The following is a 27,233-nucleotide window of genomic DNA, read 5'->3' as shown; positions in this document are numbered from 1 at the left end:
GGAGATTAGTGGAAACTGAGAACACTAAAAGATACTATTGTTATGTATGGTTATAATGACTAATTAAATGTGTGGCTCTATCTTTTTTTAATCACATATTGTTTTACTAATGTATGCCACTAGGCTGCTATGTTGGCTTGATATTCTAGCCACTCTATATGATTTCATATGTCTATATATACTCTCTATTTTATGTTTAGTGGGGCTAAATTAGTAGCATGTTGACTGATAATACTCCACTCTCTCATTTCTCTAATTAAGTAATCAATCAACTAAATTGAAAATTTGAGTTTGAGTTTTTTATTACCTTAGGTACATTTTATCTTTATAATTGCTGAATCAGAATAAAATTTCCTCTAATAACTATAAAAAAGTATATAAATAATCTCATAAACCTACAAAACATAATTGCTAACAAATTACTTCTATTTAAAAGAACTCTATGCATGCTCGCTTTGAACCTGTGACCATCACAATCATAGTCCTATTGCTTACTATTTGAGCCACTGGAGCCCGGTGGAAATTAAGGCCCTCATTCCGAGTTGTTCGCTCGGTATTTTTCATCGCATCGCAATGAAAATCCGCTTAGTACGCATGCGCAATGTTCGCACTGCGACTGCGCCAAGTAACTTTGCTATGTAGAAAGTAATTTTACTCACGGCTTTTTCATCGCTCCGGCGATCGTAATGTGATTGACAGGAAATGGGTGTTACTGGGCGGAAACACGGCGTTTCAGGGGCGTGTGGCTGAAAACGCTACCGTTACCGGAAAAAACGCAGGAGTGGCCGGAGAAACGGTGGGAGTGCCTGGGCGAACGCTGGGTGTGTTTGTGACGTCAACCAGGAACGACAAGCACTGAACTGATCGCACAGGCAGAGTAAGTCTGAAGCTACTCCAAAACTGCTACGAGGTTTGTGATCGCAATTTTGCGATTACTTCGGTCGCACTTTTAAGAAGCTAAGATACACTCCCAGTAGGCGGCGGCTTAGCATGTGTAACTCTGCTAAATTCGCATTGCGACCGATCAACTCGGAATGAGGGCCTAAGAGCACTAAAAGATACTATTGTTTTGTATGGTTATAATGACTAATTAAACCTAGGAGTTCTTATTGGATGTCACGACCACTAATTTTGGCTTTAATATACAGGGATGTGACTTATGTGTCTACACATTCCTATATATATATATATATATATATATATATATATATATAGTAGGGGGATAAGGGTACCGGCGACTATTGTTGTGTGAGTACGCAAAAGGTTACTGTTAAAAGGTATGATTCATGAGCCAAAAAATATAAAATTTGAACAAACAGTTTTAATAGCACATATAGATAAGATGTTTAAAAAGGTCATAAAACATCCAAAGACAAGTAAAAAAGGTAAAAAGATAAAAAGGTAAGGACTTAGCTTTTTAAAATAGGCAAGGGGGTCGCTGCAGGGAACCCAACGCGTTTCGTCACATCAGACTTCTTCAAAGGGTAGGGACAGAGTGAAATGGCATGCCTATTTATAGCCCCAGTGGTAACTGATATGGGTGTGTGATGACATCATCGGTCATGTGGTCAGAAAAAAGCAATCAAGGATATTTAACATAAGTATAATCAGGACATTATATCAGAACATGGCCCCAGATAGTGTGGGTCACAGTAGCCAAGTTTATGTGGAAAACGAGTGTTCAAAGTTGTTCAAAACGTTTCAGAAAGACTTTAAAACAGTAAATTGTGGCACTTCCGCCACACTTCCGGTGACGGAGGTAGCGCGTCACGTGACCTCCGATACTTCCGCCCCACTTCCGGTTCGCTAGTGCGCATGCGTCGGCGGCGATTCGTGTACACCGCGCATGTGCCTGTTGTCTTGTTTAGGATGGTAGCAGACGATCTTCTTGAGCTCAGGGAAAAACTGTATGTCCATCAACCGGCGCATCATAGCGGCCATTTTGCAGGGGATATGTTCCATAGAATATACATGTATTACGGCGGCCATCTTTCCGGAGTTTGAGGAGGCTCAATACTTGTAATTTTGCGGTATCCATGGCAATAGTCATATGTAAATAGAACAAGAGAGAACACTGTGAAATCTATGTAGTGGTCTTTTCTCATTGATATACAACTTATTAGTTTGAATAGTTTAGATAGCCACACATATAATCGTGCAAGATCTGGATCATAATTTGATAACAATTAGTGAGGAGATGAGGAATGCAGGATATAGTATGGGAAGTGCAAAAAGTGAACCATGTGCAAAGTGAGACTTCATACTGTGTGAATACATACTTATTTGGTCCGGTATCTAAATAATAATAAAAATAATAAAAATAAAAATAGTAATAAAAATAAAAAATAAAAATAAATAAAAATAATAATAATAAAAATAATAAAAATAAAAATAAAAATAAAAATGATAAAAATAATTATGAAAATATATAACCTAATATGGTGATTATTTTTCGGAATAACTATTAACTAAGGGAAGAGTGTGTCCTCCTTAGTTAAGGTGGTAAAGTGACATGTGCAATATGAGACATTATATGTGTCAGGTGATGATAGACCGGTTACTGGTTGGCTTGACGTCATTTGTCAGTCCTTACAGTACCCGATCTTCCCGGATGGTCACCCTCTCTGGTACTGATCGGGCCCAGACACTGCTTAGCTTCCAAGGTCGGACGAGATTGGGCGTGCCAGTGTGGTTTGACTGTACACACCGGTAGACGTCGTAACACCAGCACAAGATCGCATAACACCTGAAGCATATCTTTATTCGTGATTATGGATGCAGGCAACACAAACACAAGGGGGGGGGGGTTTAAAAAGAAGATACGGCACCTCATAAGAAGGGTGCAATCTCATATCCCTCGTTCAGACCCCTTGGTTGCAGGGTCTGTAGCTGGAATATCCAATACATCTCCCTCCTTGAAAGTTTATTCGCAAGGTCACCTCCTCTTTCTCCCAGGCAGACATGCTCGATGGCCTTGAATGTGAGATCTTCAGGATTGGAGTTGTGCCGTGCCGTAAAATGTCTTGAAACAGTGTGGCTCTCCACCTTGTTCTTGATGTTTCGTATGTGTTCCTGGATCCTTGTTTTTAGTGATCTTTTCGTCTTTCCCACATATCTCTTTTTGCAGGGGCATTCAAGTAAGTAGATCACTGACGTACTATTGCAATTCATGAAGTCTTTTATGGTGTATTGTTTCTTGTCATCTGTGTCGCTGAATGTTTTCCGGTTAGGATGCAGGTATTTACAGATGTTACATTTCCCACATTTAAAGGACCCCACACATTTGGGCATCATGTTGTTCCTGGTCTGGTTCTCCTTCAAAAGACTTGGAGCAAGGTGATCTTTAAGGTTTCTGGATTTCTTAAAAATAAGAACAGGTTCGGGCGGTAGGATGTCCTTGAGTACCGGGTCCATGAGGAGGATATTCCAGTGGTTCCTAAGCGAGTTCCTGATGGTCTTCTCATGTTGGCTATAGGTGGTAATGAAGGCAACGGAATTCATGTTGGTATCCCTTTGTTTATATTTCAGGAGGTCCTTTCTGTCCACTCTCCTTGTCTTTGCTAGGGCTTCCTCTATAATGGGTCCCGGATACTCTTGTCCTTGAACCTTTTGCTATAGATCTCCAATTGGTCCTCACAATCCTTGGGATTCGTGCAATTCCTTTTCACCCTTGAAAATTGTGATGCTGGTATGTTATCCTTCCACTTCCGGAGGTGGTTGCTCTGGTAATGCAAATAGCTGTTCATATCCACCTCTTTGATAAAGTTCTTAGTGGTGATCCTTCCATCTTCACCGGTAAGAATCAGGTCCAGGTATTCAACAGATTTAACATCATGTTTTGAGGTGAAAGTTAAGTTGAGGTCATTGCTTCCCATAGTGTTTAAAAACTCATTAAAAGATTCTGCAGAGCCGTTCCAAATAATTAAAATGTCATCGATATAGCGTTTATATAATATCACATTCTTAAAAGCACTGGAGTTATAGACGTGTGTGACATTACCAGAGCAACCACCTCCGGAAGTGGAAGGATAACATACCAGATCACAATTTTCAAGGGTGAAAAGGAATTGCACGAATCCCAAGGATTGTGAGGACCAATTGGAGATCTATAGCAAAAGGTTCAAGGACAAGGAGTATCCGGGACCCATTATAGAGGAAGCCCTAGCAAAGACAAGGAGAGTGGACAGAAAGGACCTCCTGAAATATAAACAAAGGGATACCAACATGAATTCCGTTGCCTTCATTACCACCTATAGCCAACATGAGAAGACCATCAGGAACTCGCTTAGGAACCACTGGAATATCCTCCTCATGGACCCGGTACTCAAGGACATCCTACCGCCCGAACCTGTTCTTATTTTTAAGAAATCCAGAAACCTTAAAGATCACCTTGCTCCAAGTCTTTTGAAGGAGAACCAGACCAGGAACAACATGATGCCCAAATGTGTGGGGTCCTTTAAATGTGGGAAATGTAACATCTGTAAATACCTGCATCCTAACCGGAAAACATTCAGCGACACAGATGACAAGAAACAATACACCATAAAAGACTTCATGAATTGCAATAGTACGTCAGTGATCTACTTACTTGAATGCCCCTGCAAAAAGAGATATGTGGGAAAGACGAAAAGATCACTAAAAACAAGGATCCAGGAACACATACGAAACATCAAGAACAAGGTGGAGAGCCACACTGTTTCAAGACATTTTACGGCACGGCACAACTCCAATCCTGAAGATCTCACATTCAAGGCCATCGAGCATGTCTGCCTGGGAGAAAGAGGAGGTGACCTTGCGAATAAACTTTCAAGGAGGGAGATGTATTGGATATTCCAGCTACAGACCCTGCAACCAAGGGGTCTGAACGAGGGATATGAGATTGCACCCTTCTTATGAGGTGCCGTATCTTCTTTTTAAACCCCCCCCCCCTTGTGTTTGTGTTGCCTGCATCCATAATCACGAATAAAGATATGCTTCAGGTGTTATGCGATCTTGTGCTGGTGTTACGACGTCTACCGGTGTGTACAGTCAAACCACACTGGCACGCCCAATCTCGTCCGACCTTGGAAGCTAAGCAGTGTCTGGGCCCGATCAGTACCAGAGAGGGTGACCATCCGGGAAGATCGGGTACTATAAGGACTGACAAATGACGTCAAGCCAACCAGTAACCGGTCTATCATCACCTGACACATATAATGTCTCATATTGCACATGTCACTTTACCACCTTAACTAAGGAGGACACACTCTTCCCTTAGTTAATAGTTATTCCGAAAAATAATCACCATATTAGGTTATATATTTTCATAATTATTTTTATCATTTTTATTTTTATTTTTATTTTTATTATTTTTATTATTATTATTTTTATTTATTTTTATTTTTTATTTTTATTACTATTTTTATTTTTATTATTTTTATTATTATTTAGATACCGGACCAAATAAGTATGTATTCACACAGTATGAAGTCTCACTTTGCACATGGTTCACTTTTTGCACTTCCCATACTATATCCTGCATTCCTCATCTCCTCACTAATTGTTATCAAATTATGATCCAGATCTTGCACGATTATATGTGTGGCTATCTAAACTATTCAAACTAATAAGTTGTATATCAATGAGAAAAGACCACTACATAGATTTCACCGTGTTCTCTCTTGTTCTATTTACATATGACTATTGCCATGGATACCGCAAAATTACAAGTATTGAGCCTCCTCAAACTCCGGAAAGATGTCCGCCGTAATACATGTATATTCTATGGAACATATCCCCTGCAAAATGGCCGCTATGATGCGCCGGTTGATGGACATACAGTTTTTCCCTGAGCTCAAGAAGATCGTCTGCTGCCATCCTAAACAAGACAACAGGCACATGCGCGGTGTACACGAATCGCCGCCGACGCATGCGCACTAGCGAACCGGAAGTGGGGCGGAAGTATCGGAGGTCACGTGACGCGCTACCTCCGTCACCGGAAGTGTGGCGGAAGTGCCACAATTTACTGTTTTAAAGTCTTTCTGAAACGTTTTGAACAACTTTGAACACTCGTTTTCCACATAAACTTGGCTACTGTGACCCACACTATCTGGGGCCATGTTTTGATATAATGTCCTGATTATACTTATGTTAAATATCCTTGATTGCTTTTTTCTGACCACATGACCGATGATGTCATCACACACCCATATCAGTTACCACTGGGGCTATAAATAGGCATGCCATTTCACTCTGTCCCTACCCTTTGAAGAAGTCTGATGTGACGAAACGCGTTGGGTTCCCTGCAGCGACCCCCTTGCCTATTTTAAAAAGCTAAGTCCTTACCTTTTTATCTTTTTACCTTTTTTACTTGTCTTTGGATGTTTTATGACCTTTTTAAACATCTTATCTATATGTGCTATTAAAACTGTTTGTTCAAATTTTATATTTTTTGGCTCATGAATCATACCTTTTAACAGTAACCTTTTGCGTACTCACACAACAATAGTCGCCGGTACCCTTATCCCCCTACTATATATCCTTTAGGCAGCATTGTACTAGTGTTGCAACCTTAAGGGGTGGCAGACACCTTTAACAAGGTGGTTGTGTTTTTAATTAATTTTTTAGCATACGATTTTCATCACTGAGATTTTAATCCACAAGTGGCGCTGTATCATCCTTCGCATATATATATATATATTTATATATATGCAGTGGTCGAAGTGGAAATTTTGAAGTGGGGGTATGCAAAAGTCAAGGACGCAATTATGCGCGCGCGCTCCAGAAAAGGGTGTGTGCTCACCCAAAAGGGGGCATGGTCACCCAAAAGGGGGCATGGTTACCTAAAAGGGGGCGTTTCCAGTGTAGTAGAACCCCTTATACTATCTAGTACTGGTGCCCTTTCACCTTATAGCACACGGTACGAGCCGAAATCCACATTATAGCACACGGTACGAGCCAAAATCCACATTATAGCACACGGTACGAGCCGAAATTCACATTATAGTACACGGTACGAACCGAGATCCACATTATAGCACACTGAATGAGCTGGAATTCACATTATAGCACACTGAATGAGCCGAAATTCACATTATAGCACACTGAATGAGCCGAAATTCACATTATAGCACACTGAATGAGCTGAAATTGTGACAGCAGGGACAGCCAGAGTGACGACAGGGAGAGAGAGTGTGATGACAGGGAGAGAGAGTGTGACGACAGGGAGAGAGAGTGACGACAGTGACAGCAGGGAGAGAGAGAGTGACAGCAAGGAGAGAGTGAGTGACGACAGGGAGAGAGTGATGACAGGGAGAGAGAGTGACGACAGTGACAGCAGGGAGAGAGAGCGTGACAGCAGGGAGAAATAGAGTGACTGCAGGGAGAGAGTGATGACAGGGAGAGTGACGACAGTGACAGCAGGGAGATACAGTGACGACAGTGACAGCAGGGAGAGAGAGAGTGAAAGTAGGGACAGGGACAGTAACGACAGGGAGAGAGGGTGAGAGCAGCGGAACATTACCTGACTCAGTTGTTGCAGATGGTGGCTGGCGGCAGTGAGCGGTGGGTGGCTGGCGGCGGAGGTGAGCGGCTGTGAGCGAGTACAGCGCTCTACACAGCCGCCGGCCGCCATGCAGGGACGGGAGGACAATGTGCAGCAGGATGGTCTCTTCCCTCGCCTCCTGCTGCTCTTCATTTCCGGGTATTGATTTATGGAATCATATTTATGAATATTAATATTTAAATTTTCATATATGGTTATTAATATATGGATATATTTTAATTAATATGCGTTTATCATATATATCTGCAAATATATTATGTCAGGCTTACAAATTAATTGGCTGATAAATATATGCAGTCCTTATGCATATGACTTATGAAATTCTGAAGTTAAGATTCCTTAAAGAGAGTTCAAGCTTGAATATTACTGCTCCTTTTATATGATTTATTATATTTATTTACAGGCAGATAAAATCGTACAGAATAAGATATACACAGTAGTGATAGATATATATATATATATATATATATATATATATATACACACTAATATTTAGCTATGTTCCTTAGTTATATAACATAAAACAACATGACATAAGTTTCACAAACAGATTCAATTACTAACATAAAGTGTATACTTACAAGTTACAGATCCTTTCCTCCTGCATCTTCTTCATGACTTCTTCTCCTCCTGACTGACTTCCTTCTCTCCTTCTAACTCTCTAGCTAAAAAGTCTGCTCCTTTTATCCTATATTTTACCAATTCAAAGTATCATATTCTCATAGTTCTCAGTGCAAAAGATAATTATAGGTTTGTCAGATTTCAAAGTGTAATAAAACAAACATTGAACTGGGCTGTCGTATCCTGTTCACGGAGGCATGGTGTCATAAAAGTGTAGTGTCCACCCTGCCTTAAGCAAGTATTGTATTGTAAAATCTGGAATGTCTTTTCATCCAAAGTTCTGTTGTAGTGACAAGTTTTCCTGGGGTGGGTTACACCATGTTTTATCAATGGATGTGATCTCTTTTCGTAGTAGCTAATGTAAGCTACCATTTTATGACCCATGATCTGACCTACAACTGGACCATTTACCAGCTAGTTTTATAATTGCCAGAGGTATTGCAAATCTTGATTCTGATCTAAATGTACACCTGTGGATTCCAGTGTCCATTTGATTGTAAATGCATTCTTTGTTATACTGTGACCTCTCTAGCCTTATTTATGGCTAGAGCAGAATAAACCTGTTCCCTACACTATGTTTTACCATCTTGCAGTAAAACACAAATATATACGGTATAAATGTATAAACACATATACAAACATTATTTCCTAAATTATCTAAACATTTAACTTATATGTTTAAACTTATTTCATATCTATTCCTTACTATATATATCCACTATACTATTCACTATGGTTACATTGCCTATTTATAATGAATTATATTTTACTGCAGACAATATCCATTGTCCTAATATTACATCAAGTGCGGACAATTACCCATATGGCAACAGTGGCCCCTTGTGGCCATGAGAAATTATTTTGATTGGCCACACATTAAACTAGTGTAATTGCTTCCAAATACATTTCAAAATATTCCTTCAAAACATAACTTTTGTTGTAACCATAATATTAACCATAAGTGTAATAATAATAACCATTGTGATTTTAAAAATCTCAAAAAATTTCTTAGCTTACCTAACCTTTTTTTTTTAACTTTATTTTACCTTTTAACTAAAGCAGACCAAGACTGAGGTTTTATTCAGTATTTATGAGGAAAACTAATTTCTACAGATATTTAGAAATACCATTGCTTGTAGACCTTTGCTCTGTATGGATCAATATGTTTGGACATTTTTGCTTGGCCTGTAGCAATTTACTGGGAGAGTACTGTCATCTGCGTGGTTTGCTTGCCATTGGAGATGTATTACGTTTGCATCATGGAGGCAGTTGAAGTAGAATTCTTCATAGTAGCTGCTCCTTTGCTTGCCATTTCGCTGTTTGACGCAGAGGGCTGTGTATTTTGCGTACTGTGATCTTGAGTTTGCAACTCAGTACTTGTGATGACCCTCGGTAATATCTTTATACAGTCCTTAGCAGTTCTGTTTCCTTTGCGTTTATCCAATGCCACAGTTGTGACAAGTGTCCATATTGCTTTGCACAAAACAGGTTGTGATTTTGAATAGAACAGGCATATATGAACCAGTCTTTTTTTTCTTCTCTTTCTTTCCTTGCTTGTTAATAGTAGGTCTTAATTGTCTTCGGGCAATAGTACCACAAATGGCTGCGAGTAGTACACCTACTCTGTTTACTGTATTTCCTCACTGAATAAATAACCATGCAGTCTTAAATCTCCTTATGCTACCTTGTCTCTATTTTATATATCTCAATCTCAAATAACCTTATACCAGTTTAACCCATATTTCCTATTCTACCTATATTTTGACTAATAATGCTATTTAAAATGCTTTTGATGTGTCTATGGCAACATCCTATCAATACAATAAATGAATATAATTTTGCTTCAAACAGATATTAAATATCATTTAGGAATATATCTAATTCCATCCAGTATTATGTTATATGCAGCCATGTGCATATACAGTGACCCTGTTATGCTACAATTAATTCTCTTAGACTTGTTACAGTCTGTATTAAGAGAATTTATCATCCCACTTAATAATCTTGGCCCAATTTGTTACAATGGGGTATGCCATCCTTTATTAGATATTGAATTACTTTTGAAGCTTTTACGGAGGAAGCATAGATAACATCTACTGTGTAAAATAAAAAAAAACATTAAATATTTACAAGGTATAATACAATGATATAACATATATATCAGACAAATATTTACATATATGTGAATAAAGGTATATGAAGGGATGAGACAGTTCTGCATAATCATAGTGATAAGATGTACTGTACACTGTTGTGGGTGTGTACATGTAGTTTGAAAGACAAGTAATGATTACTGTGATGAAAGGGTTAATGAAAACCTTCCCCTTTCTTGTGAAACTGGAAAAAAACTTTGATTTGTCCATTTGTCAGTCTTTAGGGCTGCTATGTAGATTTTCCTGGATTGCAGCGATGAAAGGGTTAATGGAGACCTTTTATCTTGTAAATTGGAGTCTTTTTGGAGTCTTGCATCCTTCATCATACAGGTTGCCGGGTTTACTACGATTCAAACAAAAAGACATGCAATGAATATTACGGCTATTTACATACTGATTCAGCATTGCGTGCTATGCATTCTATCCTATCTGCTGTTTTGTTATCAGGTACAGAATTTACAAATGTGTCTTTAAAGATTGAATAACAAACAATTGTTTCTGGCCTGTGTCAATCTTTTCTGTCACATTGTGTGTCAATGACAGCACAATTGTCACTGCAGATATGATGCAGGTTTAATTTGGAAACTGTGGCTGTTTGAACATCAAAGCAAACAATGGCTACATTGGATCTAACAAGTAAAGGAATGATACTACCGTATTCACTTGTGACCATACTCCCTTGTGACGCAGCCTGGACCCAGACTGTCTTCAACCATAGCGTTTGTTGCTTGTCTTGGCTCCTTTGTCTGGAAGAATCTTGGAGCTTCTGAAAAAATACTTTTGTGGGGAGAGAAACTTGTTAGACTTTGCCAAATATGTATTGCAGGTGCCAGGGCTTTCTGTCTTTCCACACCTGTAATAAAATGGTAATGGCACCAGGGCATAAAAACATTTTCATCCTGGTGATACTTTGTGTCATTATTAAATGGTGTGTGGTTTGCAGAATGACACTCTGCATGTGGTCTCTCTGAGAGCATGCAAACATTTGCACCATCACTAGATGTCTCTGAGTGCTCGGTGGGGGTTACAAACATTTGGGAACTTTTTGTGTGGATATGTGCCCCCAAATTAATATCTAATGCATCAGTCCTTTAAACATGTTTGCAGGTGAATACATTTCAGGGTTTGCAACTGCGGTTGCCATTGGTTTTTTCACCATGGAGAACTTCTCCACCCCTGTATGCATTTCACAGCTGCTATCTGTGTATAAGTCTGCTGACAATTCACCTTTGCCTAAGGGCATAACAAATTCTTCATTTACATTGTGAACTCCGAGAGTGTATTCAGCAGAATACTCATAATCTGAGATACAATGATCTTCCCCCTTGCTGGAAATGGTATAGGGGACATCTCCTATTGCTCCTACATTTGTTGCATTGATGTGCTGTTTGATGATAGACACATCCTGCACATTACTACTTTCTTCCTTTACCAAAGAGGCTGTTCTACTGGTGGTCTGTGTGACCATAGCAGACTCTGTGTGCTGCACATGGACAATGCTGTCCTGAGTCTCCCCTACATCTACAATGTTCTCCCATGTACTTTTATCTCCTCCTGAGAGGTCATGACAGTTTGCTTACAATCTGCCAGGCTTTTTGCTTTTGGCCCAATCTTTTCTGTTTATTTTCCTGTTTAAGGGACTTAAAATAAGAATTTACTTACCGATAATTCTATTTCTCGTAGTCCGTAGTGGATGCTGGGGACTCCGTCAGGACCATGGGGAATAGCGGCTCCGCAGGAGACAGGGCACAAAAGTAAAAGCTTTAGGATCAGGTGGTGTGCACTGGCTCCTCCCCCTATGACCCTCCTCCAAGCCTCAGTTAGGATACTGTGCCCGGACGAGCGTACACAATAAGGAAGGATTTTGAATCCCGGGTAAGACTCATACCAGCCACACCAATCACACTGTACAACCTGTGATCTGAACCCAGTTAACAGCATGATAACAGCGGAGCCTCTGAAAAGATGGCTCACAACAATAATAACCCGATTTTTGTAACAATAACTATGTACAAGTATTGCAGACAATCCGCACTTGGGATGGGCGTCCAGCATCCACTACGGACTACGAGAAATAGAATTATCGGTAAGTAAATTCTTATTTTCTCTGACGTCCTAAGTGGATGCTCGGGACTCCGTCAGGACCATGGGGATTATACCAAAGCTCCCAAACGGGCGGGAGAGTGCGGATGACTCTGCAGCACCGAATAAGAGAACTCCAGGTCCTCCTCAGCCAGGGTATCAAATTTGTAGAATTTTTCAACGTGTTTGCCCCTGACCAAGTAGCAGCTCGGCAAAGTTGTAAAGCCGAGACCCCTCGGGCAGCCGCCCAAGATGAGCCCACCTTCCTTGTGGAATGGGCATTTACATATTTTGGCTGTGGCAGGCCTGCCACAGAATGTGCAAGCTGAATTGTACTACACATCCAACTAGCAATCGTCTGCTTAGAAGCAAGAGCACCCAGTTTGTTGGGTGCATGCAGGATAACAGCAAGTCAGTTTTCCTGACTCCAGCCGTCCTGGAAACCTATATTTTCAGGGCCCTGACAACATCTAGCAACTTGGAGTCCTCCAAGTCCCTAGTAGCCGCAGGTACCACAATAAGCTGGTTCAGGTGAAACGCTGACACCACCTTAGGGAGAAACTGGGGATGAGTCCGCAGCTCTGCCCTGTCCGAATGGACAATCAGATATGGGCTTTTGTGAGACAAAGCCGCCAATTCTGACACTCGCCTGGCCAAGGCCAGGGCCAACAGCATGGTCACTTTCCATGTGAGATATTTCAAATCCACAGATTTGAGCGGTTTAAACCAATGTGATTTGAGGAATCCCAGAACTACGTTGAGATCCCACAGTGCCACTGGAGGCACCAGACATGGTACTTGCTGAAGCAAGTCCCTTCTTAGCGGCAGAGGCCATGAGTCCTCTGTGAGCATTTCTTGAAGTTCCGGGTACCAAGTCCTTCTTGGCCAATCCGGAGCCACGAGTATAGTTCTTACTCCTCTACGTCTTATAAATTCTCAGTACCTTGGGTATGAGAAGCAGAGGAGGGAACACATACACCGACTGGTACACCCACGGTGTTACCAGAACGTCCACAGCTATTGCCTGAGGGTCTCTTGACCTGGCGCAATACCTGTCCAGTTTTTTGTTCAGGCGGGACGCCATCATGTCCACCTTTGGTCTTTCCCAACGGTTCACTCGTGCCTGCTGAGGAAGTTTGCTTCCCAGTTTTCCACTCCCGGAATGAACACTGCTGACAGTGCTATCACATGATTTTCCGCCCAGCGAAGAATCCTTGCAGTTTCTGCCATTGCCCTCCTGCTTCTTGTGCCGCCCTGTCTGTTTACGTGGGCGACTGCCGTGATGTTGTCCCACTGGATCAATACCGGCTGACCTTGAAGCAGAGGTCTTGCTAAGCTTAGAGCATTGTAAATTGTCCTTAGCTCCAGTATATTTATGTGGAGAGAAGTCTCCAGACTTGATCACACTCCCTGGAGACAGGGTTATCCGCTGATGCATCTGAAGATGCGATCCGGACCATTTTTCCAGCAGATCCCACTGAAAAGTTCTTGCGTGAAATCTGCCGAATGGAATCGCTTCGTAAGAAGCCACCATTTTTCCCAGGACCCTTGTGCAATGATGCACTGACACTTTTCCTGGTTTTAGGAGGTTCCTGACTAGCTTGGATAACTCCCTGGCTTTCTTCTCCGGGAGAAACACCCTTTTCTGGACTGTGTCCAGAATCATCCCTAGGAACAGTAGACGTGTCGTCGGAAACAGCTGCGATTTTGGAATATTTAGAATCCACCCGTGCTGTCGTAGAACTACTTGAGATAGTGCTACTCCGACCTCCAACTGTTCTCTGGACCTTGCCCTTATCAGGCGATCGTCCATTTTCTTTGAAGAAGAATCATCATTTCGTCCATTACCTTGGTAAAGACCCGGGGTGCCGTGGACAATCCAAACGGCAGCGTCTGAAACTGATAGTGACAGTTCTGTACCACGAACCTGAGGTACCCTTGGTGAGAAGGGCAAATTGGGACATGGAGGTAAGCATCCCTGATGTCCAGGGACACCATATAGTCCCCTTCTTCCTGGTTCGCTATCACTGCTCTGAGTGACTCCATCTTGATTTGAACCTTTGTATGTAAGTGTTCAAATAATTCAGATTTAGAATAGGTCTCACCGAGCCATCTGGCTTCAGTACCACAATATAGTGTGGAATAATACCCCTTTCCTTGTTGTAGGAGGGGTACTTTGATTATCACCTGCTGGGAATACAGCTTGTGAATTGTTTCCAATACTGCCTCCCTGTCGGAGGGAGACGTTGGTAAAGCAAACTTCAGGAACCTGCGAGGGGGAGACGTCTCGAATTTCCAATCTGTACCCCTGGGATACTACTTGTAGGATCCAGGGGTCCACTTGCGAGTGAGCCCACTGCGTGCTGAAACTCTTGAGACGACCCCCCACCGCACCTGTTTGTACGGCCCCAGCGTCATGCTGAGGACTTGGCAGAAGCGGTGGAGGGCTTCTGTTCCTGGGAATGGGCTGCCTGCTGCAGTATTCTTCCCTTTCCTCTATCCCTGGGCAGATATGACTGGCCTTTTGCCCGCTTGCCCTTATGGGGACGAAAGGACTGAGGCTGAAAAGACGATGTCTTTTTCTGCTGAGATGTGACTTGGGGTAAAAAAGGTGGATTTTCCAGCTGTTGCCGTGGCCACCAGGTCCGATGGACCGACCCCAAATAACTCCTCCCCTTTTATACGGCAATACTTCCATGTGCCGTTTGGAATCTGCATCACCTGACCACTGTCGTGTCCATAAACATCATCTGGCAGATATGGACATCGCACTTACTCTTGATGCCAGAGTGCAAATATCCCTCTGTGCATCTCGCATATATAGAAATGCATCCTTTAAATGCTCTATAGTCAATAAAATACTGTCCCTGTCAAGGGTATCAATATTTTCAGTCAGGGAATCCGACCAAGCCACCCCAGCGCTGCCCATCCAGGCTGAGGTGATCGCTGGTCGCAGTATAACACCAGTATGTGTGTATATACTGTTTAGGATATTTTCCAGCCTCCTATCAGTTGGCTCTTTGAGGGCGGCCGTATCTGGAGACGGTAACGCCACTTGTTTTGATAAGCGTGTGAGCGCCTTATCCACCCTAAGGGATGTTTCTCAACGCGCCATAACTTCTGGCGGGAAAGGGTATACCGCCAATAATTTTCTATCGGGGGAAACCCACGCATCATCACACACTTCATTTAATTTATCTGATTCAGGAAAAACTACAGGTAGTTTTTTCACACCCCACATAATACCCTTTTTTGTGGTACTTGTAGTATCAGAAATATGTAACACCTCCTTCATTGCCCTTAACATGTAACGTGTGGCCCTAAAGGAAAATACGTTTGTTTCTTCACCGTCGACACTGGAGTCAGTGTCCCTGTCTGTGTCTGTGTCGACCGACTGAGGTAAATGGGCGTTTTAAAGCCCCTGACGGTGTTTGAGACGCCTGGACAGGTACTAATTTGTTTGCCGGCCGTCTCATGTCGTCAACCGACCTTGCAGCGTGTTGACATTATCACGTAATTCCCTAAATACGCCATCCATTCCGGTGTCGACTCCCTAGAAAGTGACATCACCATTACAGGCAATTGCTCCGTCTCCTCACCAACATCGTCCTCATACATGTCGACACACACGTACAGACACCCAGCACACACACAGGGAATGCTCTGATAGAGGACAGGACCCCACTAGCCCTTTGGGGAGACAGAGGGAGAGTTTGCCAGCACACACCAAAACGCTATAATTATACAGGGACAACCTTTATATAAGTGTTTTCCCCTTATAGCATCTTAATATATAATCATATCGCCAAATAAGTGCCCCCCCTCTCTGTTTTAACCCTGTTTCTGTAGTGCAGTGCAGGGGAGAGCCTGGGAGCCTTCCCACCAGCAGTTCTGTGAGGGAAAATGGCGCTGTGTGCTGAGGAGAATAGGCCCCGCCCCCTTTTCGGCGGGCTTCTTCTCCCGTTTTTCTGACAACCTGGCAGGGGTTAAATACATCCATATAGCCCCAGAGGCTATATGTGATGTATTTTTAGCCAGTATAGGTATTTTCATTGCTGCCCAGGGCGCCCCCCCCAGCGCCCTGCACCCTCAGTGACCTTTGCTGTGAAGTGTGCTGAGAGCAATGGCGCACAGCTGCAGTGCTGTGCGCTACCTCATGAAGACTGAGAAGTCTTCAGCCGCCGATTTCTGGACCTCTTCTCTCTTCAGCATCTGCAAGGGGGTCGGCGGCGCGGCTCCGGTGACCCATCCAGGCTGTACCTGTGATCGTCCCTCTGGAGCTAGTGTCCAGTAGCCTAAGAAGCCAATCCATCCTGCACGCAGGTGAGTTCACTTCTTCTCCCCTAAGTCCCTCGTTGCAGTGAGCCTGTTGCCAGCAGGACTCACTGAAAATAAAAAACCTAATAAAACTTTTACTCTAAGCAGCTCTTTAGGAGAGCCACCTAGATTGCACCCTTCTCGGCCGGGCACAAAAACCTAACTGAGGCTTGGAGGAGGGTCATAGGGGGAGGAGCCAGTGCACACCACCTGATCCTAAAGCTTTTACTTTTGTGCCCTGTCTCCTGCGGAGCCGCTATTCCCCATGGTCCTGACGGAGTCCCCAGCATCCACTTAGGACGTCAGAGAAATAATGAATGCATTTTTGCATTAATGGTCAGGCACGCCTTACGAAGACGCGAACCTGATTCTTCTTTACATTTCTGTTTGGCTTCTAAAGCCGCAGTTCTGTACATTTTTCTTAATGCTACAGAAAACTTTTGCATTTTTAACATTGCAATAATTTACAATGCTAAATTTTTATATTCTTTGTTTTTAGTACCCACGGTATCCTCTCCTTAAGATTGACCGGTGTCTTAAGGTTAAACTCTAATACCTGGTACATATATTCATTTATTTGGGAATACTCATTTCCACTGTGCACCTTTTATTTTTATTCTAGGCCTTTAAATTCTTTATATGTAACCTATTCCACTATGATCTTGTAAACTGCCAGCAGGCTTACAGACGGGTGTAGTACGGGTGACCGGCGGTCTCCTGACCGCCGGTCACCTTACCGACGCCGGGATCCCGGCAGCATACCGACACCGGGATCCCGGCGGGGAGGGGCGAGTGCAGCAAGCCCCTTGCGGGCTCGCTGCGCTCGCCACGCTGCGGGCTCGGTGGCGACCTGCGGTCGCCACGGGTTCTATTCCCACTCTATGGGTGTCATGGACACCCACGAGTGGAAATAGTCCCTGTTGGTCGGCATGCCGACCATCGGGATAGTGAGCCGTCGGGCTCACGGAGGAGGTCATGTGACTGTCGGTCAGCCGACCGGCGGTCACATGACTACCACCCTTACAGACCTTGGTGCTGCTTCCTAATAAATATTATGTTAGTTAAAATAATGTATATTGCACTAACACATTTATCCTAGGTTATACAAAATACAAGATAAGATTACACAATGGTAATATGTGTTCATAGATATATGCCCACCGTGATTCTGCAGATTTGGTAGCCAGCTTATAGCATCTGCTACTCCTTATAAATATTATAATCAAATAATCAGATTCAGTAATAACAAGTCCAATTCGTGGTCGCCAATATTCATTTATGGAATCATATTTATGAATATTAATATTTAATATTTTATATATGGTTATTAATATATGGATATATTTTAATTAATATGCGTTTATCATATATATCTGCAAATATATTATGTCAGGCTTACAAATTAATTGGCTGATAAATATATGCAGTCCTTATACATATGACTTATGAAATTATGAAGTTAAGATTCCTTAAAGAGAGTTCAACCTTGAATATTACTGCTCCTTTTATATGATTTATTTACAGGCAGATAAAATCGTACAGAATAAGATATACACAGTAGTGATATAGATAGTATATATATATATATATATATATATATATATTTAGCTATGCTTCCTTAGTTATATAACATAAAACAACATGACATAAGTTTCACAGATTCAATTACAGGTTGAGTAACCCATATCCAAATATTCCGAAATACGGAATATTCCGAAATACGGACTTTTTTGAGTGAGAGTGAAATGGTGAAACCTTTGTTTTTTGATGGCTCAATGTACACAAACTTTGTTTAATACACAAAGTTATTAAAAATATTGTATTAAATGACCTTCAGGCTGTGTGTATAAGGTGTATATGAAACATAAATGAATTGTATGAATGTAGACACACTTTGTTTAATGTACAAAGTTATAAAAAATATTGGCTAAAATGACCTTCAGGCTGTGTGTATAAGGTGTATATGTAACATAAATACATTCTGTGCTTAGATTTAGGTCCCATCACCATGATATCTCATTATGGTATGCAATTATTCCAAAATACGGAAAAATCCCATATCCAAAATACCTCTGGTCCCAAGGATTTTGGATAAGGGATACTCAACCTGTACTAACATAAAGTGTATACTTACAAGTTACAGATCCTTTCCTCCTGCATCTTCTTCATGACTTCTTCTCCTCCTGACTGACTTCCTTCTCTCCTTCTAACTCTCTAGCTAAAAAGTCTGCTCCTTTTATCCTATATTTTACCAATTCAAAGTATCATATTCTCATAGTTCTCAGTGCAAAAGATAATTATAGGTTTGTCAGATTTCAAAGTGTAATAAAACAAACATTGAACTGGGCTGTCGTGTCCTGTTCACGGAGGCATGGTGTCATAAAAGTGTGGTGTCCACCCTGCCTTAAGCAAGTATTGTATTGTAATATCTGGAATGTCTTTTCATCCAAAGCTCTGTTGTAGTGACAAGTTTTCCTGGGGTGGGTTACACCATGTTTTATCAATGGATGTGATCTCTTTTCGTAGTAGCTAATGTAAGCTACTGTTTTATGACCCATGATCTGACCTACAACTGGACCATTTACCAGCTAGTTTTATAATTGCCAGAGGTATTGCAAATCTTGATTCTGATCTAAATGTACACCTGTGGATTCCAGTGTCCATTTGATTGTAAATGCATTCTTTGTTATACTGTGACCTCTCTAGCCTTATTTATGGCTAGAGCAGAATAAACCTGTTCCCTACACTATGTTTTACCATCTTGCAGTAAAACACAAATATATACGGTATAAATATATAAACCATACTTGCCTACCTGACCCTCTCCATGAGGGAGAAAATGCTCTGTTCCTGGACTTTCCTGGTAATGTATGATTGCCATCACCTGTGGTGAAACACCTTTCTTATCAATTAACTAGCTCACCACAGGTGATGGCAATCATACATTACCAGGAAAGTCCAGGAACAGAGCATTTTCTCCCTCATGGAGAGGGTCAGGTAGGCAAGTATGATATAAACACATATACAAACATTATTTCCTAAATCATCTAAACATTTAACTTATATGTTTAAACTTATTTCATATCTATTCCTCACTATATATATCCACTATACTATTCACTATGGTTACATTGCCTATTTATAATTAATTATATTTTACTGCATGGATACTTACCATTCATAAGGATAGATGCCTGGCTGAACAACAGCCAGCTGAACAGGGCTTTATTATAAGGGCTTATTTAAAAGGGTTATGAAAATATTACAATATAGACTTACCCAGGACTTCTACATAGGGACTGTATGTTTGCCATATACTGAAGGGCTGTGCCGGACTAATATGACAATTGCTCTCCTTTCTCTGCAGGTAATCTACACTCATTTGCATTTTGGATCTGCTCAGAATATATATGCATCAGTGATAGTGTTATTATAACTAGGTAATCTACACTCATTTGCATTTTGGATCTGCTCAGAATATATATGCATCAGTGATAGTGTTATTATAACTAGGTAATCTACACTGTCAATGTGTATATTATAAGCTATATTGTATTCTAGGATGAAACTGTCTTGCAGCTTTATATAGTTGGTAACTGCTATTTTAGTGTTTGTTTTAGTTGAGTTTTATGGCATGCTCTGTAAACGGGGGTGGGATGTTAGGCCTTGATTACAATTACTAGAGACACATGGATACTTATCATTCATAAGGAAAGATGCTTGGCTGAACAACAGCCAGCTGAACAGGGCTTTATTATAAGGGCTTATTTAAAAGGGTTATGAAAATATTACAATATAGACTTACCCAGGACTTACCAGGACGAAAACAGACGGAAACAACCCACCGACAAAACAGAAAACATCGTCCCTTACTTTCATTCCCAATCATCTGTGTATTTCAGCGTATGTAAATATTTTACCAACTAAAATCCTCATGACCCCTAAGAACAAAATGCAACCAATTTGGTAGACAACTATATTCTTTGTGATTTACATGCGATTGTACATACCTGTTTGTCACTTTGCTCTATAATGCACAGTTAACATACAGCAGAACAACACCAGTAAATAGGCACCTGAACTTTTAACTTGAACAGGTAAAACCTTACACTCTCAGCCTAAAAAACACTGGCTTCATCTCAAACTAACTATGTGCCACAAATTGATTTTCTGCATTGCTCTTCATGGAGTATTCATAAAGGCCATTGCATCATTCAGTCTCCCAGCAACTCAGCCCTCTGTACATGTTGCCCCCTCAATTCTACACTCCCCTCTTATTAGCACTCATGAGCTTTTTACTTCCCTATACTCATTGACAATAACATCTACAACCTCTCACCATAAAAAACTTTCACAAACCTCTGACACCCACATTTATCTCTCTCTTCTGCTTCTGATAGCTGGTGACATTTCACCAAATCCAGGACCCAGCCACTTGCATCACTCACATTCACCTGATTCACAGCAACATAGAAATACAGCTAACCTCATAAACATCACATGTCTTCCATCACCCTCCAGATCACTAAAATGTGCCTTATGGAATGCACGCTCTGTTTGTAACAAATTAACATCTATCCATGACCTCTTCATATCTAACAACATCAATCTGCTGGCTATAACAGAAACCTGGCTCACACAATCTGACACAGCCTCCCCTGCAGCACTGGCACATGGTGGTCTCCACTTTACACACACCTCCAGACCCGATAACCATAAAGGAGGAGGAGTTGGACTTTTACTTTCCCAATCTTTTGCATATACTGTTCTACCACAGGTTCCATCACTCACATTTACATCATTTGAAGTACATTCCATTAGGGTTTACTCTCCTTTCTCTCTGCGTGTTGCAGCTATCTACCGCCCACCTGGGCATCCAAAACAATTTTTGGAAGATTTTTCTGCCTGGCTCCCTCACTTTCTATCCTCTGACATCTCCACCATTATCATGGGTGATTTCAATATTGCTATTGATTGTCCAAAATCTGCTGCGCATGCCTCCAAACTACTCTCTCTAACCTCCTCTCTTGGCCTCTCCCAATGGACTGACTCCTCTACTCATCAGGCGGGCCACTGCCTTGATCTAGTATTCACCAAACTATGCTCCATCTCTGAACTCACTAACACTCCTTTCCCCCTATCAGATCACAACCTTATCACCTGCATGCTTTCCTCTGTTAATTCAAACCCTGTGTTGCGGAAGTTCTCCAATCTTCCTCAAACTCGCAGAAATATTAACACAATTAATCTTCAAGAACTTTCCACTTCACTCCAACAACTGCTTTCACCTATTTCTGCATTCACCTCTCCTGAGATGGCTGTATCACACCTTAATAAGACTCTAGAACTAGCCCTTGATGAAGTGGCTCCAGCTACCCATCACACTCCACGTAGGCCTAGATGTCAACCATGGCACTCCAAATCAACAAGACAACTACAAAAACTCACACGAAAACTTGAACGTCAGTGGCGTAAATCTTGTATTTCAAGTGACTTCCTCACATATAAGACAGTCTACCATTCTTATAAAAATGCCCTGGACACTGCCAAACAAACATATTTCCAAACTCTTATCTCTGCTCAAGCCTCTAACCCCAAACGACTCTTTAATACATTTAAATCACTTCTGAATCCTCCCGCACCTACCCCACCAGCCACTATCAAGGCACAGGATCTTGCTTCCTACTTCAAGGAGAAGATTGATAAGATCCGAGATGAAATGGTATGCTCTTCGGCAGCCAGTGACCTGCTCCGTTCTGTACCTGAACCCTCTGGCACTCTTTCTTCATTTGATCCCACAAATGAAGATGAAGTATCATCACTCTTCTCATCCTGCTTCTCTACTACCTCTCCTCTTGATCCTTTACCCTCATAAATAAGTAAAGCTCTGTCTCTGGTGCTCATCCCTACCTTAACTAACATCTGTAATCTCTCTCTCTCTACTGGTATTTTTCCTTCACTTTTCAAGCATGCAGTGATTACTCCCATTTTAAAAAAACAAAATTCTGACCCTAATGCTCTCTCAAACTACCGCCCTATCTCTCAGCTCCCTTGTCTCTCTAAGTGTTATGCACACCAGTGCCTGCAGGAATGTACTGGTGTCTGAACAGAGAGGGATACAAAACAAATGAACTCACAGACAGACTGGGGAATATGACATCACGTACACAGAAAGTGATAGGGTAACAAAACCAACACAAAGTGAACAGAGAAGCCCAGAGGCTAAGAAACTGGGTGTCTCCCTAGTATTACAAATGCTCAGATGGAAAAAGCAAGATGTTGTGTTTTAATACGTAGAGAACCCGAAATGCTGTTGCTAAGGGCAACAGCAAAACCCTAAAGGGTTACCAACGGGTGTGGCAGCAAACTCCTTGGTCAGAGATGGAATAGTAGACACAAGGAGAGTCTCCACAATCCTAATTCTCACTTGCAGGGCCCAGGTTCAGCTTACTGCCACTAAACTGACACATGGACGCCCTGCACAGTGAGAGAGGATTAAGCATGCAGGTCTGAAAGTACAGCCACAAACCTGCTGGGTTCACAGAATAGCAAAAGAACCTCAGCAGGCTAAACGACTGACTCCAGTCTTACTGCTAGGTCTGGATTGGCAGAGTGTAGTACCAAATCCCCAGGCCTATTTGCAGTAAGCAATAACAAATACAAAGCTACACAGTACTGGCTAATTTTCAGGAACTGACTAACCAACAAAGATTCAGCAGCATCTGCTTAATCTGAGAAGAGGCCTTATAAAGCAGGTGCTGTCCACGCCCCACTCAGACCTCACAGACTGTGAGCACAAAAACCAGCACCGGATCCCCTGCCTGTAACCACTGCACAGCAAAAGACCCGACCGGAGTATCAGCTGCGCTCAGGTTACTCCGCTAGCACTTGTCTCCCGGTTGCCATGACGACGTGGCAGCACAGGGCAGGAGACCCTAACAGTACCCCCCCTCTGACGAGGGGTCAAAGAACCCCTACCACCGGGTTTATCGGGGAACTGCGAGAAGAAAGAGCGTATCAGTCTGGGGGCATGAAGATCACAACTGCGCACCCACGACCGCTCCTCCGGGCCATACCCCTTCCAGTGCACCAAAAATGACAGCCGACCCCGAACCATCTTGGAGTCAAGAATCCTTTCAACAACAAACTCCCTCTGGCCACGTATCAGAAGAGGGGAAGGTCTTCCTCTGGAAGAAGGATTACTAATCGCCCGTTTTAAAAGAGAACAATGAAATGTTTTATTGATACCCAAAGAACGGGGCAGATCTAACTGAAATGCCACTGGATTGATAACCCTGGTGATCTTATAAGGGCCGATGAACCGGGGGCCTAACTTATGAGATGGCTGTCTCAACTTCAAATTCTTGGTAGACAACCAGACGAAGTCTCCTAATTTGAAGCTGCAGGGTCTTTTCCGCTTATCAAAAACCCTTTTGGTCACTAATGACACAGACACAAGGGCTTTCTTCACTTTCCTCCAAATACCTCTAAGGACCGAAACGACAGAGGAACCACCAGGCGTGGAGTCCAGGGGGTCAAAAGAATTGGACTTAGGATGATGCCCATACACACAAAGGAAGGGAGATATCCCTGTAGCAGAGTGAGCCGCGTTGTTATAGGCAAACTCCGCCATGGACAGATGAGCAACCCAGTCAGTCTGACACTTGGAGACATAACACCTGAGGAACTGCTCCAAGGACTGGTTCACCCTTTCAGTCTGCCCATTAGACTGCGGATGGTAGCCTGACGACAAGCTGACAGAAATCTGGAGATCGGAACAAAATGCCCTCCAGAATTTGGCCACAAACTGGGATCCGCGGTCAGAGACCACATCAAGTGGCAACCCGTGGAGACGCACAACATGCAGCATAAATAATTCAGACAGGCGTCTGGCCGATGGCAGCCCAACCAGTGGAACGAAGTGCGCCATCTTCGAAAACCTGTCAACGACAACCCAGATGGCTGTCATCCCCGAGGATTTGGGCAAGTCCACCACAAAATCCATTGAAATGTGGGTCCATGGCTTAGATGGAATAGAGAGTGGATGTAATGGGCCAACAGGAACCCCTCTAGGAGTCTTATTTCGGGCACAGATGTCACATGCCCGAACCCACTGATCCACATCCTTAGCCACCGAGGGCCACCACACCGCCCTAGATAGCAACTCCCGAGTTCTGGCAATACCCGGGTGACCTGCTGACTTCTTGGCATGGAATTCCAGGAACACTCGCTGTCTTAACCTAGGAGGCACAAACAAAAGACCTACCGGAAGGTCTGGAGGAGCCTGCTCCTGTGCTCTAAGGACTAATGACAAGAGGTCCTGGGTAATGCCCACTTTAATACATGATGGGGACACAATGGGCAATGGCTCCTCGGTGGTCTCTTGGATTGGAGCAAAACTCAGCGAGAGCGCATCAGCCTTGATGTTTTTTGACCCAGGGCGATATGTTATCAAAAAATTAAAGCGAGCAAAAAACAAAGCCCATCGTGCCTGCCTGGCATTGAGACGCTTCGCTGACTCTAAATATGCCAAATTCTTATGGTCGGTGAGAATTGAGACCACAAACTTAGCCCCCTCAAGCCAGTGTCTCCACTCCTCGAGTGCATCCTTAATAGCCAACAATTCCCGGTTACCCACGTCATAATTCATCTCGGCAGGCGAAAATTTACGGGAAAAGTAAGCACAGGGATGAAGGCGATTATCAGACACTCCCATCTGAGAGAGCACTGCCCCAATACCCATCTCAGAGGCATCCACCTCCACCACAAAAGGACGCTCTGGATCTGGGTGTCGCAGCACTTTGGCCGAGACAAATGCCCTTTTGAGACGGGCAAAAGCCGATTTGGCCTCACGAGACCAGTGAGCAACATCCGCCCCTTTCTTAGTGAGTGCCACCAAGGGCGCCACTATAGACGAAAATCCAGCAATAAATCGTCTATAAAAATTTGCAAAGCCCAGGAAACGCTGAAGCGCCTTCAAACTAGTGGGCTGCACCCAATCCAGGACTGCCTGTACCTTGGAACCCTCCATTTGGAAACCTTCTGGGGAGATAATATATCCTAGAAATGCGATTTGCTGAACTTCAAATTCGCACTTCTCCAGCTTCGCCCCAAGCCGGTGGTCTCTGAGTTTCTGGAGGACTAAGCGTACATGCTTCCGATGTTCCTCCAGGGAATGGGAGAAGATTAGGATGTCATCTAAGTATACGACTAAGAATCTATCCAAATATTCCCTGAGCACATCGTTCATGAAATCCTGGAAGACTGCCGGGGCATTACAGAGCCCAAAAGGCATCACCAAATATTCATAATGCCCTGAGTGGGTATTAAAGGCAGTCTTCCATTCATCCCCCTCTCTTATTCGGATTAGATTGTACGCACCGCGTAGGTCAATCTTAGAAAAAATGGTGGCAGTACGAAGCTGGTCAAACAAGACCGAAATGAGAGGCAGTGGGTATGAGTTTTTAATCGTGATACGGTTCAATTCCCTGAAGTCGATGCAGGGTCGCAATGAACCGTCCTTTTTACCCACGAAGAAGAACCCCGACCCAACTGGAGACTGTGAAGGTCTGATAAATCCTTTAGCCAAGTTCTCCTGAATGTACTCTGCCATAGCCTGAGTCTCAGGACGTGACAGGGAGTACAACCTGCTCTTGGGAAGCTTAGCATTCGGCAACAAATTAATGGCACAGTCATAGGGGCGATGGGGAGGTAGTACCTCTGCAACTTTTTTGGAGAACACGTCCGCAAAATCTGCATAACACCCTGGCAATCCTGGCAAACTTAGCTGCGAGAGCCTGACTGGAAGGCTCAAGCAACTCCTGAAACAATCAGTACCCCAACTAAGAATCTCCCCAGAGACCCAGTCAAATTGAGGATTGTGGGCCCTTAACCACGGTAACCCCAACACCAATGGGGCAAAAGTACAGACAGTCACATAAAAGGACAATTTTTCAGAGTGTGTGGCTCCAATAAACAAAGAAATCAGGCTAGTGCAAGAGGTAATTTTACCCTGGGATAATGGTTCCCCGTTTAACCCACAAATTTCAATTTCCGACGCCAAGGGTACTAAGGAAACAGAGTGTTTCAGGGCGAATTGGCGGTCCATAAAAACCCCGTCGGCCCCACTGTCCACAAAGGCCTCAGTCTTGACAGTTTGACCGAGGATCTTCAAGGTCACCGGAATGATAAAAGTCTTCTTGGGAAATTCTGACTTCTGGCCTGACAGGATATTTCCCATCACCCTCAGGCCCTGAAGTTTTCCGGCTTTTCTGGGCATGATACTACCACATGACCCTTATTCCCACAGTACAAACACAACCCCTGCTGTCTCCTCCGCGTCTTCTCACGCGAGGAGAGGCGGGTAGCCCCAATCTGCATAGGCTCCTCGGAAAATTCCTCAGAGTCTGAGGTTCCCTTGGGAAAGAAGGAAACCTCGGTCTCCCTTTCAAGCCTACGCTCTCTCAGCCGTCTATCCACCCGGATGGATAACTGCATGAGCTGATCCAAGCTATCAG

The 27,233-nt window shown here is 42.8% G+C and overlaps 1 pseudogene; it reads right to left on the bottom strand.

Annotated features, from left to right (window-relative positions):
* Positions 1-2,586: 2,586 nt before the first annotated feature.
* Positions 2,587-2,705, bottom strand: LOC134967139 (5S ribosomal RNA; annotated as a pseudogene).
* Between the last annotated feature and the right edge of the window lie 24,528 nt (positions 2,706-27,233).

Source organism: Pseudophryne corroboree, chromosome 10, assembly GCF_028390025.1.
Source record: "Pseudophryne corroboree isolate aPseCor3 chromosome 10, aPseCor3.hap2, whole genome shotgun sequence".
NCBI classification, from domain to species: domain Eukaryota; kingdom Metazoa; phylum Chordata; class Amphibia; order Anura; family Myobatrachidae; genus Pseudophryne; species Pseudophryne corroboree.
Note: the sequence above shows the minus strand (reverse complement) of the source record. Positions and strands in the feature narration are given on the sequence as shown.